Genomic DNA, 17,483 nt, shown 5'->3' on the forward strand with positions numbered 1-17,483 from the left:
GATGCCTAATGTGAGAGTTACCAGATGCCACGGCTGTCTTGCTTTGACCCCACCTCAAGTCTCTTTCATCAGGTGCCCTGCACTATCTAACAATTAATCTCACTCTTGCAGGTTCTTTTTCATTCCTGAATTCTCCTTTTGTCCATGTTTTTCTACCACTTTCTTTCTCCTTCTGTCCCTCTTTTGTGCATCTCTCTCTTTTGTTCTAGGTTTAAGACTGATGATGGAAAAATTAGGGCAGGTTACTAGAAATGAGGGCTAGAAGATCTCACCTGCAAACATCCACTGAATGTGATACTGGAATTGGAAAAGGTGAAAACTCGCAATTTTAGAATTGTGAACCGTATTCGGTGTAAACGTTTCACAGGTGCTCTCTTGCTTAAATACCTCTTATCATAAAAGCTTCTTTCTCCGACAAAGTTACATTATCCAGCTGTACCCGGTCTGGTTCTAAGAAGCTATAGAACAAAATAATAAATGTTCCCCTAGAAATGTATGACTGTGTTTCATCTATATGTCGAATACAGAAAGAAGTCTAGGAGTGCTCCAAGTAGCTATGTAAATTGCAGACATCCATGAGTAGTCAAACACTCAACAATTTGCACAAGTGTGCCTTTCTGCAGGAGGAAATGTGACGCAACAGGATTTTCACACCATTTAGACATAGGAAACCTTTCTCTAAATCACCATTAAGTACACTTCCCTTTCCAACCCTGAATTGGCATTTAATAATTTCACATACACGTGGTATTTGATTGCAATGGGGAGGGAGCTCCTGAATAATTACACCTCAAGTGTTTTAATAGGGATCAGTTTTTAGATATGGTGCTAAAAGGAGAGAAGAGAACCACCAAACTCTTCAAAACACGACCGTCGCCAAGGCAACAGTCAACATACAAATACAAAATCCTTAGCACACAAACAGTAATAACATCATATTCTTGAGTATCATGACTCAAGCGGCCGCAGTTCCGAAAGAATTTCTGACTCGTTCTTGTCAGTTTTCCTGTCAAATTTTTTAATAACAAAGACTGTGATTCTGTAGGTAAGCCAATGTCAAATGCCAACACGTGTTTCGTCGCTTTGAGAGTTACATGCGACTTTTTCAAGGCTAAATAAAACAAATGAATCACAGTGAGAATTCAAAATAAAAGTCATGATCAACTAAGACAATAAGGAACACCTAAATTCCTCCACCGTGTCCAGAAGAAAAGCTAAGTGAGGAGAAAGATGAAAAGAGTACTGGGGAATGAAAGTTAAGCAATATTTATACAAAGGAAAGAGAGCAATGGTAGGTACCTGGTGGAAATTTAGAATAAAAAAATTAACACTAAGACACCAAGAAGTAAGTGCGGTGGCAATCCTGGAAACAGCAACACCTCCTCACGTAGCTTTTCTTCTGTTTGTGTGCTAAGGATTTTGTATCTGAATTGGCATTTACTTCTGTCTGTTTTAGACTAACTTTACGATTTTCTTAGGGTGGGAAACTACCTGAAAAAAGTTGATGAATAACCACAAACATTATAGGTAACCTGCAGTATTTCAATCCTTACCAGACCACAACAGGGAGAATTAAAATGCACAAAAAAGTTCCCAACAGCTAAACACCATGTTAGAAATTGGATTTCTGGTTGGCTGAGGTATACACCTTAGCCAGGCAGGAATCGCAATCGTAGCGAGGGTAAGCTCAGCACAAGCTAATAGACAGCATGTGCTCACCCTCTGGTAGCTTGGCACAGAGCAGTCAGGTTTATCTAAAGAGGCAATTTGTAAAGTATTTCTGCACCACATACACACAGTAGCACAATGAAAACACCACAAAAAGACTCCACATAGGGTTAGAAAAATTGATGATTATATTCTGAACAAAAAAAGACCAAAACAGCAATCATCTAATCAGTAAAAGTTGAGCTATACATTTTAAAAGAATAAGTGTAAAAATAGCAAATAGCGCGTTGACAGGTTATCTGGACATGCTGGACCGGGACAAAGTCGAAGTTCCAGACTGACCACAATGGAGCACATGGCAGCTACAGGACCCACACAGACCCTGGTGAACAAAGTACCTTTCCTGGTCACAACAGCGAGATGCATCATGAGATGCTTCGATGCTAGTCCTGCACGTCGAGGATGCGTTGATCTTCTCCACGTGCTGATGGAGATGCATCATTTCCACAGTCTGTAATGCATTGGTTCCGTGGAGCAATGCACCGGGTTTCTCTATGCAGTTGAGGGATGTGTCAATTTCTCTGACCATGGCGGCAAGGGAAAATTCAGATGCGTCAGGCTCTCAAGGCACTGCATTGGTTCCGGAGAGCAATGTACCGATTCTACTTATACAACCGTGGGGATGCGCTGGTTCTGCTACATGCACACAGGAGTTTCAACGATGTCTGTGTTGCAAGTATATGGGTCCACTTCCTGTGAACAAGGCGCAGAAGGGGTTCACAGGAGGGGTAGAGACTTTGATATCCCTGAGTCTCAAGCAACAGGAGGCATGCCAACAAGCCCTTTGAACATACTTGGAGAAAAGACAGAGTCCAGCTCTCCTTCAGCAAAATCAGAGCAACAAAAGCAAAATGCAGGCCTTCCAGGTCAGCAGTCTAAAGATGAGTCCTTTAAGCAGCACAGCAGTCCTTCTGACAGAGATTCAGTTGAAGATCCAGAGATGTCTGATTTGAAGGGGTCAGTGACCCAGCACTTATACCCAAAAGTGATTTTGAAGTGGGGCTGACTTCAAAGTGTGTCTTTGGACTGAACAACTATCTCTTTCAACCCAGTCCTGTCTGCCAGGCTATCTGTGCAGAGTAATCAGTCATTTGTGAGGGATCAGGCCACGACAATTGAAGTGTAAGTATCAGCCCCTTCTTCCCTTCCTGCCCAGAAAGGGCCATCAAAATGCAGATGTATGCAGGTGAACCTAATCTTCCTGTGTTAGTGCTGTCTAGAGGGAATGCACAAAGTGTAGCTGTCACCCACTCCAGACATGTTTTGGGAGACATGCTTTAAAGGCACACGGAGCAGTAAGAGCAGAAAAAAATGTCCACTTTCTAAAAGTGCCATTTCTAAAATAGTGATGTTTAATCCAACTTTACCATTAAAGAGGGTTTATCATTACCATTCTAAAGATATAAAACATTATATAGCTACTCCTCTCTAACCAGGAATTACAGCTTAAATGTGTATTAAGGAATTCCCAATATTTAGCTATGAGAGGAGTAGGCCTCACAGTAATGAAACATGAATTTGTATGTTTGTCATTACCAGGACATGTAAAACATAAAGGTACATGTCCTAACTTTTACTTAAACAGCACCCTGCCCATAGGGCTACCTAGGGCCTACCTTAGGGATGACTTATATGTAATAAAAGGGGAGTTTAGGAATTGGCAAGTTGTTTTAACGGCGTGGCAGTAAACTGCACATATAGGCCCTGCAATTGCAGGCCTGAAACAGGTTTGAAGGGCTACTTATGTGGGTGGAACAATCAGTGCTGCAGCCCCTCTAGGAGCATTTAGTTTACAGGCCTGGGTATATGGTATACCACTCTACAAGGTACTTATGAATAAACTAAATATGTCAACTGGATATACACCAATGTTACCATGTTTACGGGAGAAGCACATGCACATTAGCATGTTAGCAAAGGTAAAGTGCTCAGAGCCCTCAGGCCAACAAAAAGAATCAGCAAAAAGAGGAACTAAGCAGGCAAAAAGTCTTGTGGAAGACCACCATAAGGCTGACAGGTCTAACAAACCATCACCTACTCGATTTAGAAATTTCATAAAGCAGTGCACCTCATAATTATATAATGCCACCACCATAATTTCTCCAAACATTGTAATCAACACATAAAACTCGGACTCGCTGTAGAACTATCCCACTTCACAGAGTCAAAAACTTGAGAGATCCTTCCATGATAAAATTTAAAGTATCAGACTATGGATTAGCCAAAACAATATGAGAATGAATTAAAAAAAAAAGTAGATTGATTTAACTTTCCCATAAAAGGCAACCTTAATAATCAATCGCCTCAAAAAATTATTTTGCTTATCTCAGCCTCATAAAACAATCCTCAGCAAGAGGCAACAATCGTCATCCTGAAGAATATTCCTTTAATCATGTTGAATTGGAGCACGGAGGCACAACGCATGGTCAGCAGTATGACCATCTCACTCCATGTCATCATAGACAAGGCAACATTTCACATGCTATTAGGTGCGTCAGTCGTATTAGTACAATGGAAGCAAACCATGGCTGCAAAGCCAGACTGTATTAGGCTGACACATAAAAGCCCAGGTCTGGAACCTAAGCCTGTGATAACATGGAGTGAGGTGGTCATCCTAATGCCCGCTGATCACTTGCACAAGGAATCGCAAGTACAATCAACAAGCCAGTTCAGTGTAACACAAAAATACACAAATTAGTCAAGAAGGTGTGAACATATGTTATATTTTTTATTTCGTATGTTTTTATGTATTTATGCAACAGGTGATTGCAATCTCACTTAAAACATTGTTTGTAGAACGCATCTGATTGTGGGGAAAAACAGTACACAATCCAGGATTTCATCCTACCCAATATGGTGCTGATTGGTTGAAAAGGGTCAGAGTTATGAAGAGTGGTCCCAAATGCAGTGTATTTTCCAATTAACATGGAAATCAGGTTAGACAAGTTTAGATATAGATTTTCATTTTAAAAGGCTGAATTACAGTGCACCACATTTGCCAAGTGCGATACTTTGGTGTACTTTAATTTAAGCAAAAATAAAGTGCCCATCAACCATGTGCCAGCTATATTAATTCCCATTAATGTATGCAAATGTGATTAAAAGAATTATCCTGTGTTCAGAAAAATCTCAGAATATGATTATTTCTAATCCCTGTGAAACATTGTCAGATTGGTCTCCTCTGCCTCATCCACCCGTCACTGCCTGCTAAATTAATGGTCTTCACTTTGATGAGTCTGAAGAATTCTGTAGTTGGTTTGTAAGGGCCTAAATAATATAGTACTACTTTGCTGAGAATGGTCAAAATGATATTTTAGCTTTCATGAACGAACACAAAGGATTTTTGCAAATGTTATGCTTAATTTGCTTTTACCTTTCTTTTTTCCTACCTTTCATGAACTTATCTTTCATATGGTCTCTATCCTCTCTGTCACCTGAAATGCCCCTGTCTTTCTATCTATGCTTCTCTCTCTTATGCCCATCACCTGCACAACCTGTTACACCTCAGTCATGTGTACAATGTTGTGAGTGATTGCCTAAATCTGAACGTGAAATTAAGATAAACAAGTGATTGTGCAAATCTGATCATGCCGTAAGGATTACAGAGTGATAAATCAAATAAAAAAATACATTAAGGATTATTGAGTCATGGACCAAATATGGGCATATATCAGGTTCTACAGTGCGGTGGTGCAAATTTGAACATCCATAAAAGGGTCAATGAGTGATGGTGCAATTCAAGATCTTTGAGTGGTGTTACAAATATCAGCATTCACTGATTATTAATGAATGATAGTGCAAATCTGGGTACATACTGAGGATCAGTGGCTAATAGGGCAAATCTGAAAATACACTAGGATTACTAAGTGATGGTGGAAAAATAGCCATGTTGTCAAGATAACTTAGTAATGCTATAAATATGGGGCAGGCATACAACAATTATTGGTGCAAATCTTAAGAAGCAGTTTAGATGACTGAGTGATGGTGCTAACCTGAACATGCTTATGGATAATTTTACAGAATGATGAGGAAACTTTGACCATACATCATGGTGGAAAATTTTCTTTTTTTTCTTTTTATTAAACCATCAAAAGTCGACATTACAGAGCACTGAAAGTGTATACATACTTCGAGTCTAGAGCACTTATGGGTACAAGTATGCAGGTATTTTCAACTAATAATGATTATGGTGTAAGTTGGTCATCGGAGACAGGATCAAGGGGGGGGACTACAGATACTTTCATAATAAATATTCCATTTATTCCATATAGAGGACCATTTCCTGGAACATCCACGGGAAACATAGACCGTTTTTTCACTGAACATACACCAGGCCATGTCGTTTTTCCAGGAGTCCACCCTAGGCTGCTCCGCCGCTCCCGACAGCTGCGCAATGTTCCGTTTGGCTATCATTTGGCCTAGCACAACACAGATTTGATCCTTACTGTTGAGGTCGGTGGGCTCCCAAATATTCAAGAGACATCTCTTAGCTTCTGGCCGTAAGACCACCCTCAACACATGACTCATACATTCGTGCACTTGTGATCAATAGGACTGAACAAGTGGGCACTCCCACAATTTATTCATGAATGAGCCAAGCTGCCCACATCCGCGCCTACAACTGCCCTCATCTACCTATCCCATTTTAACCATGGTCGGTCCAGAAATATATACCCGATGGAGGATATTTAGCTGGACCAGCGCAATCTGGAAAAGATTGCAACCTCCTTTAGGGAGGTCAGAGCCTCCTGCCACTCCGTGTCGTCCAGCTCCATCCCGTCTCCCTCCCAGTGTTGTCTCAAGAGTGTCAAAGGATCTGGAGTGTTATTTATCAGTTTTTTATACGTCAAAGATATAACTCCATCAGGCAGATATCCAACTAAGAGTCTGTCCTCTAGCGGCGAAGCATCAGGTAGGGAGGTTATTTTGGGTAGGTTCAACTATTGTGCTTGCCTGATCAGTATATATCGGAAGTACTCTGAGTCTGTGAGCTCATGGCTCTGCTGCAGAGAAGAGAACGTGATCATCTCGCCGTTTTTCTACAGGTCTCTGATGGTAGAGATTCCGATCAGGTCCCACTTGTCAAACCCTTTTGTGGTACCCATTGTGCCTAGTCGTTCTGAGTCCCATGGGGGGTGGCCAGGGTGAATTTCTTATTCCACCCCAGATTTTTGCTAGCAATGTGCCAAAGTGCCACTGAGTGTTTGGTTGGTCCCGTAAGGTGATATCTCTGGGGCCTAGAGTAGAGAGCTCTGTAATAGGTACCTCCCGGTAACAGCGATTTGTCCATTCTATATGCTGGGTCATACCCCTGTTCGATATATGCAGTGGTTGATTGCCACCAAATGTGCAGCCCCATAGTATCGTTTTATGTCAGGTAGACCGATACCCCCATCATACCAACCCAGGATCAATTTCTGAAGTGCAATGCAAGGCCGTCCATCCCACAACAGATCTCTCTGCAGGTATCTCGCCAAAGTATCTGGCTGGGACTAAATCGAGGGAGTTTTGCAGTGCGTATAAGAAACGCAGTAATGAGGTCATTTTAAATAATGCAGCCCTCCCCAATAGCAAGAGAGGAAGTTTCTTCCAAGTGGCGACGTCATGTTTAAGTCTGTTGAGTGGGGGGAGTAGATTGCGTTTGTATCCGAGTTTGGGGTCAGCCGTAATAAAGATGCCCAGGTAGCGGAAACCCTCCTTTGCTATTTGCATTGGGCAGTCGCGAGGCAGGGGGGGATCAACGCTAGAAAATACATAAGGAACTTACCCCAGTTGATTCTATATCCGGAGTATCTCCCAAAGACGGTGAAGATATCGAGCACGACTTGTAGGGAAGACTTAGGGGAGGCCAGGAATAGGAGGATTTCTTCCGCGTACAGCGAGATGCGGTCCTCCCATCCCGCTGTCCACTTGAGTCCTCGGATAGAGGGACTCCAACGTATCCATGCCGCTAGAGGTTCTAGGCAGAGGGCGAAAAGGAGGGGTGAAAAAGGACAGCCCTGACGGGTCCCTCGACCCAGTCCAACGACCTCAGATTTTGTATTGTTGACCGCCACCTGTGCCAGTGGCTCAGAGTACAGGAGCCGCACCTGACCAATGAAGCCAGGCCCAAAGCCTAATTTTGTCAGGACAGCGAAGAGATAAGACCACTCTATCTTGTCAAATGCCATCGAGGCATCCAACGAGACCACTACCGCCGCTTCCTGAATTGTGTTGATTCTTCCAAAGACGCCATGGAGACGGCGTAGGTTCAGCGCCGTATTACGATGGGGCATAAAACCCGATTGGTCAGGGTCTATCAGCTCACCGATCACACTCACGAGGTAGCTCACCAGCACTTTGGCTAAGATTTTGGGTTCAGCATTCAACAAGGAGATAGGTCTGTAAGAGGAGCATTGATTCCTAGGTTCCTCTCCTTATGTATCATTACCAGTGTAGCTATACGCTGGTCGTATGGCAGGAGCCCCTTCTTTCGGCTTTGAACATAGCGCGCAGGTGGGAAGCAACAGCATCAAGCTTCAGATTGTAGAGCTCGATCGGCAGTCCATTGGGGCCCATAGCCTTGCCAGAGAGAAGGCCCCGGATCGCCTGTGCCAATTCGTCGTCCGCGAGGGCGAGCCAGGCCAGCAGTTTCCCGGCCTTATCCCCAAGATCGTACAGCCTACCAGCTTTTTCTCTCCCTAGTGTTTTGGCCATGTCAGTGGTAATGCTCTTGTATTTATCTTGTTTAAGCTTCAGGGTATGGAGCGTCTCCAGTGCAAACTCTTCCGCTTCAGTTTCCTCAAGGCGAAGAATCTCTTTCTCCACCTGCACTAGGTCCTTCAGCTTGTCTTTCCGAGTCCCAGCAATCACGGACAGAGCCTGCCCTCTGAGCACTGTCTTAAATGCTTCCCACATGACCTGTGCAGACTGGACCGTGCCCTCATTATCACGAAAACAGTTAACAATAGCCTGGAGGAGTGATTTCTTAACAACTGGGTTTCGAAGGTACCAGGTGTTAATGGGTGCGACCCTTCCAACCCGCCCTCCCCAAGGACCAGATAGACCGAGAGCGGAGAGTGGTCCGATATGCCCCTAGTCATATGCTTAGTTTCCTGGACCTCTGTGATCTGGGCCGCTGGGGCCAAAAGATAATCAATACGGGAGTGGCTATCATGAGCGCCAGATGAAATGTGTGCTGAATGGCATCAGGGTGGAACGCACACCACAGATCAACTAATCCCATTGCATCCAGAAAGTCAGGGAGCCACCTTTGCGAGGATCTGACCTCCCGTGGGGGGTAGCGGTCTAGAAGCCCCAGGCCACCGAATTAAAGTCGCCTCCCATTACTAGGCTGCCCTCAGGGAGTGAGAGTAAAAGAACGCCCAGATCTTTAAACGTCAGGCTCTGAAGTCCCGGAGGAACATACACCATCACTAGATTAAGGGTTGAGCCCTACCACTGCCCAGATATCGCTGCATATTGTCCCATGGTATCAACCCACTTGCGCTGTATAGAGAGCGGAAAGGAGTTTTTGATCATAATGCCTATCCCCCCAAGACCCAGTGGTAAACCCGGAGTGTGTCACTAGTTTGTAGCCCCATCTATTTAACACTTTACAAGAGTTGCCAACAAGATGTGTCTCCTAAAGGAGCACCACCTCCGGGGAGTGTCGTTTAACATGTTGCAGGACTATACTTCGCTTAAGTTTGTCCCCCAGGCCATTGACGTTCCAACTTAACAGTCTAAAGTGTCTGTCTCGGTGTGCCTCCAGCATAACAGAAACAGTTTGTACCTGTTTGCCGAAGCTTAAAGAATAGATCAGTCGACATATTTAAACAAAACAAAATAACCCCTCCCATGTCCGCCCAACATCCCCCCACTCTGCCCCCCTGCACTCTGGGCTTAAAACTGCCCATCCAATATTATGCAGTGTGCCTGTCACCTGAACTGGTAACTAACAGTAGTTTAACTTGGGGGCGTGAGGCTGCTCCCTCGTGAAACCTCCACAGTGCAAGAAATTATCAAGGCTCCCAGCTACATGAACATGGGCCATGATTAGTTTGATTGCAATTCACCACCATACCTACTGATTACATGCCCCCAAACAGGCCCTGTGTGCCCAACCTTTCCCAACAGTGGCCTAATAGCAGGCCTGTAAATCACACACCATACATCTTACAGTGCAGAAATAAGTAGAGTCCAGGAGCTGCCTATGGACAGCCATCTGCAAGTGTTATGTTCATTCACACTCCTCCATCCCTCAAGCCAGTCAGCAGCATCTTCAGGCCGGTCAAAGAACCATGCCCTACCATCCGCCTCCACCTGGTGAATGGTGGAAATTCTTGACATATTTTAGGCATGGTGGGCATGGTAGTCAGCCCTTGCGTAACGCCTGCACTTGCGTAACTCTGGTTATTCCTTATATATTGTGAGCTTTCTTAGCACAATGTGCCTTGCCCCAGTGCAATACTGCTACTGCCATAGTGTTGGTAATTCTTGCCATTTGTGACCTTATTTCAACTGCTCTCCTAGTTCTTAGTTTTTAGGATTGGTATAGGCTGTCTGCATCCAACCATGAATTGACATATTCAATTTTCTCATGCATGCACTCACCCCCATTCACCCAGTCATTCATCCATACACTACTCACCCGTTCAACTGTTGACTCATTATAACATTCACCCACTCGCCCAGCTAAGCACTACAAATACAAATAAATAAAGAAGTTTCCAAAATTAATAGGTAGCACAGCCTACTTCATTTGCCAATGCTTGTTTAACTTGTTATTTTTTTTAATCATTACTAGCTGTAGGACTAAACCGTATGCTAGGACACATTCTTTATAATGTAATTTCATTGAGCTTTCACAAAGTTTTCAAACATTTGCTAATAAAAAGCTCAATTAACTTCATCATAGAACAGGGTGAAGATTTAACTATTCTATTCAGATTGAGTTAAATTGTACTAAAATTGTCAACGATCAGCTGTATAAGATATGATCATTAATAAAAAAAAATAACAAATCTATTCCTGAGTCACTTCAAACGAATCTTATCTCATTCTATTTTATTATAGTCAATACATTTAATCATAGAAATTGCAGTCACAATTTGCCGGTCCTCGTTTAAAGTGAATGAATAGGAACGTCTTAAAAATAATTCTTCATTTCTGTAAATATGAATAAAGAGATGTTTATAGTATAGGAAATAGTCTCCCTTTTGTATCTTAAGCGGTTCCCAATGACATCGATTAATGTCTGCTAACTTTGCAGCGACCCTTATTCAATGTGTAAATATTCACTGATTACACACGGTGAATGTCAACATTATAAAACAAATTGAAACTTTTAATGGCCCTTAATTCTTTGACATTCACAGGCGGCCAATGCAAATTCCCCATGTGTTATAAATGTCAGGACACAGATCAGTCAGCTGACACGTTTTATTATTATTGGGTGCACTGTACTGTTCCTTTATAATATAATGATTGAACAAGTAAGACAACTGTCATAGATAAAACAAAAAAAACACTTAGGGTTAAGATGAGTTATACTATACCACCGTCATAAATCAACATAATAGACAAGCAGCATACACTCCATCTAACAGAACATGAAGGAAGGAAGGAAGCTTCAAAAATGGTATTTCAAAGAAATGAGGCAATCACTCCATTGAAATTGCTGCTTATTTGACTCTTGTGTTTATTTTGAACTTGCCTCATTTACTTGAGGCTCCATATTTAAATGGATGAAATTCTGTACTAACGTCCTACACTTTTTGCTTTAAAAAAGTCATTTACTATTCAAAGACTGCTTCCAGCAACATAATAGCGCTAGAATCAACTGTTATGACTGCTTTCAATGACACTGACGTTACAAATATAACATATGTCATAGCTCTATGTATTTTCCGTAGGGTGGCTTCCTTCACATTTGAAAAATAAATAAATTAACATAAAAAGGTGGTATAAGGCTGCTTTATAGGATCTATCAAGGGAATGCTCCATCATATGGCATGACACACTGCACAAAATACTTTTGTTTATGGTAAATAAACTAGGTGCGAAGATACCTATTTTACATGAAAGTATTACTACATGCGATCTGTCCTTGAAATACACGGCATTCTTTTTTTTATATCAATAGCTCAATGTTGATGTCATGGCAAGACCAAAAACACCTATTATCCTCTCCTCCTCCTTTCAAAGTCATTCTAATACTCCCTCTAAGAAATGTCAGAATGGACTCCTCTGGAGCATGCAGTAGAGTACCTTACTTCACATTTGTACATGGGTATTGAAACCCCAGTATGAAATAAATGAGTTAAATGCCTCTGACCTAGAATTCCAGACCTGGTACTGATAGGTATGATTAACTATATTACTTTCTTTACAAATTGTGATACGAACCCAATAGACCATGTCTGGATTAACTGCCAGGGCAAACACCTCTATACAGCAGTTTCCTCTGATGAGAAATTTGAACATGGAAGAACAGTGAACTTTGATAGTTCTCTAATAAACTCAGTAGATCTGAGCAATTTGAGTCAAAGAAGATTATGCTTCCTGGTGAACAACAATGTTGCAATGTCTCCAACAAAGAACATAAAGTGGACATAAAAGGGGAGAAGTTGCATCTACAGAAGGGGGCTTGTCATCCCATGGTTTAGTTTTTAGTAAACAATTCCTTAAAGTCTTTTCATAATATTTTTCTCCCCCATACAAGCACAGATAAGGCTCATACATCATTGAGATGTGTTTTGCATACATGCTTTGCCCAGGCAGTTGGATACATAATCGCCTTTGGGATTGCATTACCACTTGAAAATATAGGGCTCGATTCACAAAGGTACAATGAGACGAAAGTCTAACTTTATGACTTTCAGTATTCAGAAAGGGCATTTACTACTTGTAACTGCCCTTTCTGAATACCGAAACTCATAAAGTTCAACTTTTGGTATTCACCAAGGGCATTTACGAGTATCAAATGCTCTTTGTGAATATCAAAATTTGTAAAGCTAGACTTTCAACTCAGTTTACTTTTGTGAATGGGGCCGTAGACTTTTTTTTTGTTATTTCAGAGATTCATTTCAAATATGAGATTGGAAGTTGGTTAGATCTAAAATATCCTTGTTTATCTCAATTCACCCAATTTAGAGGAACCTCAACCAATTTCACTCATCTGCTCCTTGGTATTTAATCAAAGTACTAAAACCAATGATGACTTCTTCCAATCCACAGGGAATGATAGCTTGATGATATGCTCTATACGTCTGCAGCTAGAATTACTGATTTGTACAATACCATCTATACAATCTGCAATTTCTTTTCTGCAGAACCTGTGCTTCATTATCATTGCATAGAAATTAGTTATTAATCTATTAAGTCAAAATGATTTTTGGAGGATTTGAATATAGTAATACCAGAATCAAAAAGCTAATTAATTAAGATAGTTGTACTCCTCTCATTGAAACAATGCCCCTTCTCCATCTGACCAAAATAATGAAAACGTTTTTGATCAATTCAGAGAAAGCTATTATACAGCTATCAAAATTCTTTAATAAAAAAAACAGGTGTGATCCTGTCACTGAAACAATTTGCCTTCACCACCTGCCCATGGGTCATTTTGCTTCCTCAACCCAAGGTATTCCTGGGCCCTTTTGAATACAGGGCCTTGGATTATATACAAATTTGGCATGTAAGCAAACCTCTTACCCACTAATACAGGATCCATTAATAATATAAAGACCAGAAGTAAAGCTAATTGATAGCTAGAACACCTAGAGTCATAGAACAGAAAAACTGCCATCAGAATTCTGCCGTTGGAAGCAAGTTCAATGGGGTGGGGTGTTTGTTGAAATGACTACACAATTGTCAGTGCATGCTATCTACAGGGGACAGGGCTGTGTGTTAGGTTAGAAGTTCAAGCAGGTTAATTTGTATTATGTACCATTACAAAGAGCAATTTGCAGTGCTCAGTAATTTTGTGAATTACCAATATTACTGCAGTAATATGCATAAATCATCTTGATGGACAACATTTAAAGTGCTTGCAAGTTTAGTGAAGACTTTTTGCGAATATTGTGTTAAAATAATATAGTAATCAGAGAAGAGTCTATTCCAGGTTTATACTTTATACAAGATTAGTTGATTGGCAATCGACAAAGCTTCTGGATTTCTATTAATGACAACTTCATCCTTAAATATACAACAAAAACCAGTACTTGACATTTGGTCCTCTCTTAAATTATATATGGCTTCAATGTCCAGCTTCAGCACTTTTTCAGTTGGAGGCCAGGTCCTGAGCCACTAGCCAAATATACCTTTTTTCAGAATTGCTTAACTTCCTTTGTTATGATTTCATGGTGCCTGTCTCAAATCCATCACTACAGAGTATCAATGGTAACTCAATTTGGGCTTCCCAAGTGCGCTTTCTGGACCTTTTCAAATTAACAATGTCTGGTCTCTTCCATTGGCTCCTTCAACTACTGTTGAACCCACCGTACCTTCCTCACAAGTTGGTCAAGGCTTGATCTGTGTATTGATATCATGGCATTTATTCTACCCCTAACCTTTCAGTGAGCTCTGCATGTTCCATCAACATTTGCTGGGTTTTCAGTACGACAACATTGTATCACTCTGCATCAACCCTATTTGTTTGCTGTTGAATGGATGACAATGATAATGACGTTTCAGCAGTAAACCAATTGTGACAATATCCTGTTCTTTGGAGCCATTTGAATAATACCAAACGTTGTCAACCCCAATATTTAGCTCCATGCAGTGTTTTTCTTGCCCTTGTACTGTTCTCAGAATGGAAGGATAATGGGACTCTCTTTGAAAGCTAGAACATTCGGATTGACACCACTCTTGTATTTCATATCATTACACATAGTCTGAGGCTTAAAACGCCTAGATTTCACATTTCATCAGTGTACACCTTTTGGGGTCTATTAAGATATTGCAAAAACTACAGTTGATGGACAGAATGCAGAACAATGTCATACATTCACCCCAGTACAGAGATCTGGGCCTAAATCCATCGTTTTTTTTTCTCACCATGCCATTCCAGTTTGAACCCAGCCATATGCAAATCAGTCTTGACCCTGTGCCTCATGGGAACAGTCCAGCCCGAACTGCCAAGCCAGGTCCTCCCTGGACTGGAAACAAGCATCCTAGGACCGCTTTTGGGGTGTCACCCCTCTTCAGCAAGGATAGCTTGATTCCAGGGACATGGAGAGCATGGGACCCACGTCTGGGCATACCTGTCCCAGTCGGGGTGACAAATGCAAAAACAATAGTTGATGGACAGAATGCAGTTGGCCATGTCTGAACTGGGGTGGTGGAGTGAGCTAAAGAATGATGATGGATTAAACCCAGATCAGTTGACTGGGGGTGAGTGCTTGCATTGTTCAACACTCCGTCCATCATCCCCTTTGGTTTTGCTTCGTTTGTCCTAAGTTGGCAGGGTATGCCCGGACCTGGGTCCCTTGCTCACTTTGCCACTGGATTCAAGCTAGCCTGGCTGATGACGGCTGATTAGCCAGAAACCGGTCCCAGGATGCTTGTTTCCGGTCCAGGGAAGACATGGCTTGGCAGTTCAGGCTGGACTGTTCCCATGAGGCACAGGGTCAGACTGATTTATATATGGCCATGTCTGAACTGGGGTGGCAGAGTGAGCTAAAGAATGATGATGGATTAAACCCAGATCAGTTGACTGGGGGTGAGTGCTTGCCTTGTTCAACACTCCGTCCATCATCCCTTTGGTTTTGCCTATTTAGATATTCCCAAATGCACAAAAAATCTTCAAGTATAGAAAACCCATATTTTTTCAGAACACACTAAATTATGTGCTGATCATTGTTTGAAATAATATGAGTTCAGAACAAAATAATCTAAAGGTCTTCTCCCAAACTTCTACTATTTTTTCACAAACCACATTAACTAGTATCTGCAAGCATGTTACATGCTCAGTAAAATTGATTATGTAACTTTCAGGGGGTATACAGATATTTTTGGCGTAAACTCAGCCTCTAACGCCGATGACAATGGAGCTTGCTTAAAAGCAAAGTCATGGACAGGGAATGGAGTAGGGCGCTGCTCGTCTGAGCTTTGGGTTCCCATGGGCTTTCAAGCCTATTTGTAATTTGCTCAGTAGCTCCTACTAGGCCCTGGTGAGAGGTCCCTATTGCCCCTGGTGGCCCTGCACCTGGAGAGCCCTGAATTTGCAACCCAGCCCTTTTCTTGGCGGTGTTGGCGCGGCCCGATTTTGTCGGGCTGAAGTGCTGATGCCATTTTGAAGATGCTGATGAGGAGTGACCGCGAGGGACATGGCACTGAGCATGGGAGAGCTGTGGAGACTGATGACCCTGGCAAGCGGGGGGCACCCCTTGGGCAATGGAGGCTAGCAGTTTGAAGGAGCTAGGGGGTGCTGACCTCAGAGTGCTGAGCGCTTTGGGGGGCCAATGGAGGAGAGGGCCGCCATCTTATTGACAGACTGTCTCGCATCCTCGAGGCCTTGATAGGAGGGAGCGGCTGGTAGGCTGGTACCAAGAGCGGTTATCTGGAATGCCGGCTCGCAACATCTGGATAACTAGTATTGCTCACATTTACATTATGTTGATTTTGAACCATAATGGTGTACTAATATTTTCTCTTTTACAACAGGGCCCGCGGACCTGGGCCGGACTCTCTTATTTGCATTGTTTTGTTTGTTATAAGTACATTACATACTTTTAACCCTCCTGCTTCATAGGGCTTGGCCTTAGTGGCTCCGTCTCAGTCTCCCTCCCCCACAAAGGGTCCATACTTCATTCAGGGGACACCTATCGAGAAATTGATGGGGCTTCGCATCTGCCTGTTGAATGGCGAAGTGCGTCATGTTGTGCCCTGTTGCCCCTTTTGTTTTGTTTAGGTCTTAGTTGTGCCTATGTGTTCCCCTGGCCATGTATCGGGGATCGTGGGTCTGGGCCAGGCTGACCTAAACCCTTTGCTTTAGACCTTACACTCCATGAGAACCAGAACTGTTGCTGCATTGCATTACCCACTTCTTCTCGGCTATGAGGATCCTACCTAATACTAAACGCCTGTCCCTGAATGTATGAAGCCTTAATTCCCCCAGCAAGCGTTGGCAGATATGACGCTATTTCCTCCAGTAGGAGCCCAATATTATCTTGTTACAAGAGACACATTTGCTTAGGGAGGACTGCCACTGCATTGCTCATCTTTGTCTTTATTGGGCTTACACTGCCACTAAAACACTAGGGGCCAGATGTCCAACTCTTTTTTGCGCTCGCATACAAGAGATCGGCCCGTTTGTGATTGCAAAAAAGGGTCATGGCATGTACAAACACTATTTTACGAGTCTCTGACTCGCAAAATCGCGTTTGCAACTCTCGCTATTAGGAATTGTTAAACTACGCATGGAGAACTCAGGTTGGGTGATTCAGGAATCAGATAAACAGGAGGTGTTCCCGGCCTACTAACAGCTACTCTACAATGATGGTGGAGAGGACCACACGGCTATTGGCATTTACCTTAGGGATTGCCTTTGGTCACCCTTAAACACTTAGATAGTCCAGGAACAGGAGGCAACATACACGGCAGAGGAACTTAAAAGGGCGCTTGGAGAACTCCCTGTGTGGAAGACACCAGGCCTACATGGCCTATAGGTTACATTTTACAAAGTCTTCCACCCCTATTTAAAGGATCATCTGCTTGGGCTTTACAACTCTGTTACTTACGTCACTGGCTTCTTGACAACCATGTTGAGGGCG

General features: G+C 42.5%; 1 protein-coding gene across 2 annotated transcripts in view; it reads right to left on the bottom strand.

Annotated features, from left to right (window-relative positions):
* GPC3 (glypican 3) overlaps positions 1 to 17,483 on the bottom strand; it is a 3,264,744-nt gene that overhangs the window by 2,229,221 nt on the left and 1,018,040 nt on the right. The window lies entirely within an intron of this gene.

This window comes from Triturus cristatus, chromosome 5_2 (assembly GCF_964204655.1).
Source record: "Triturus cristatus chromosome 5_2, aTriCri1.1, whole genome shotgun sequence".
NCBI lineage: Eukaryota > Metazoa > Chordata > Amphibia > Caudata > Salamandridae > Triturus > Triturus cristatus.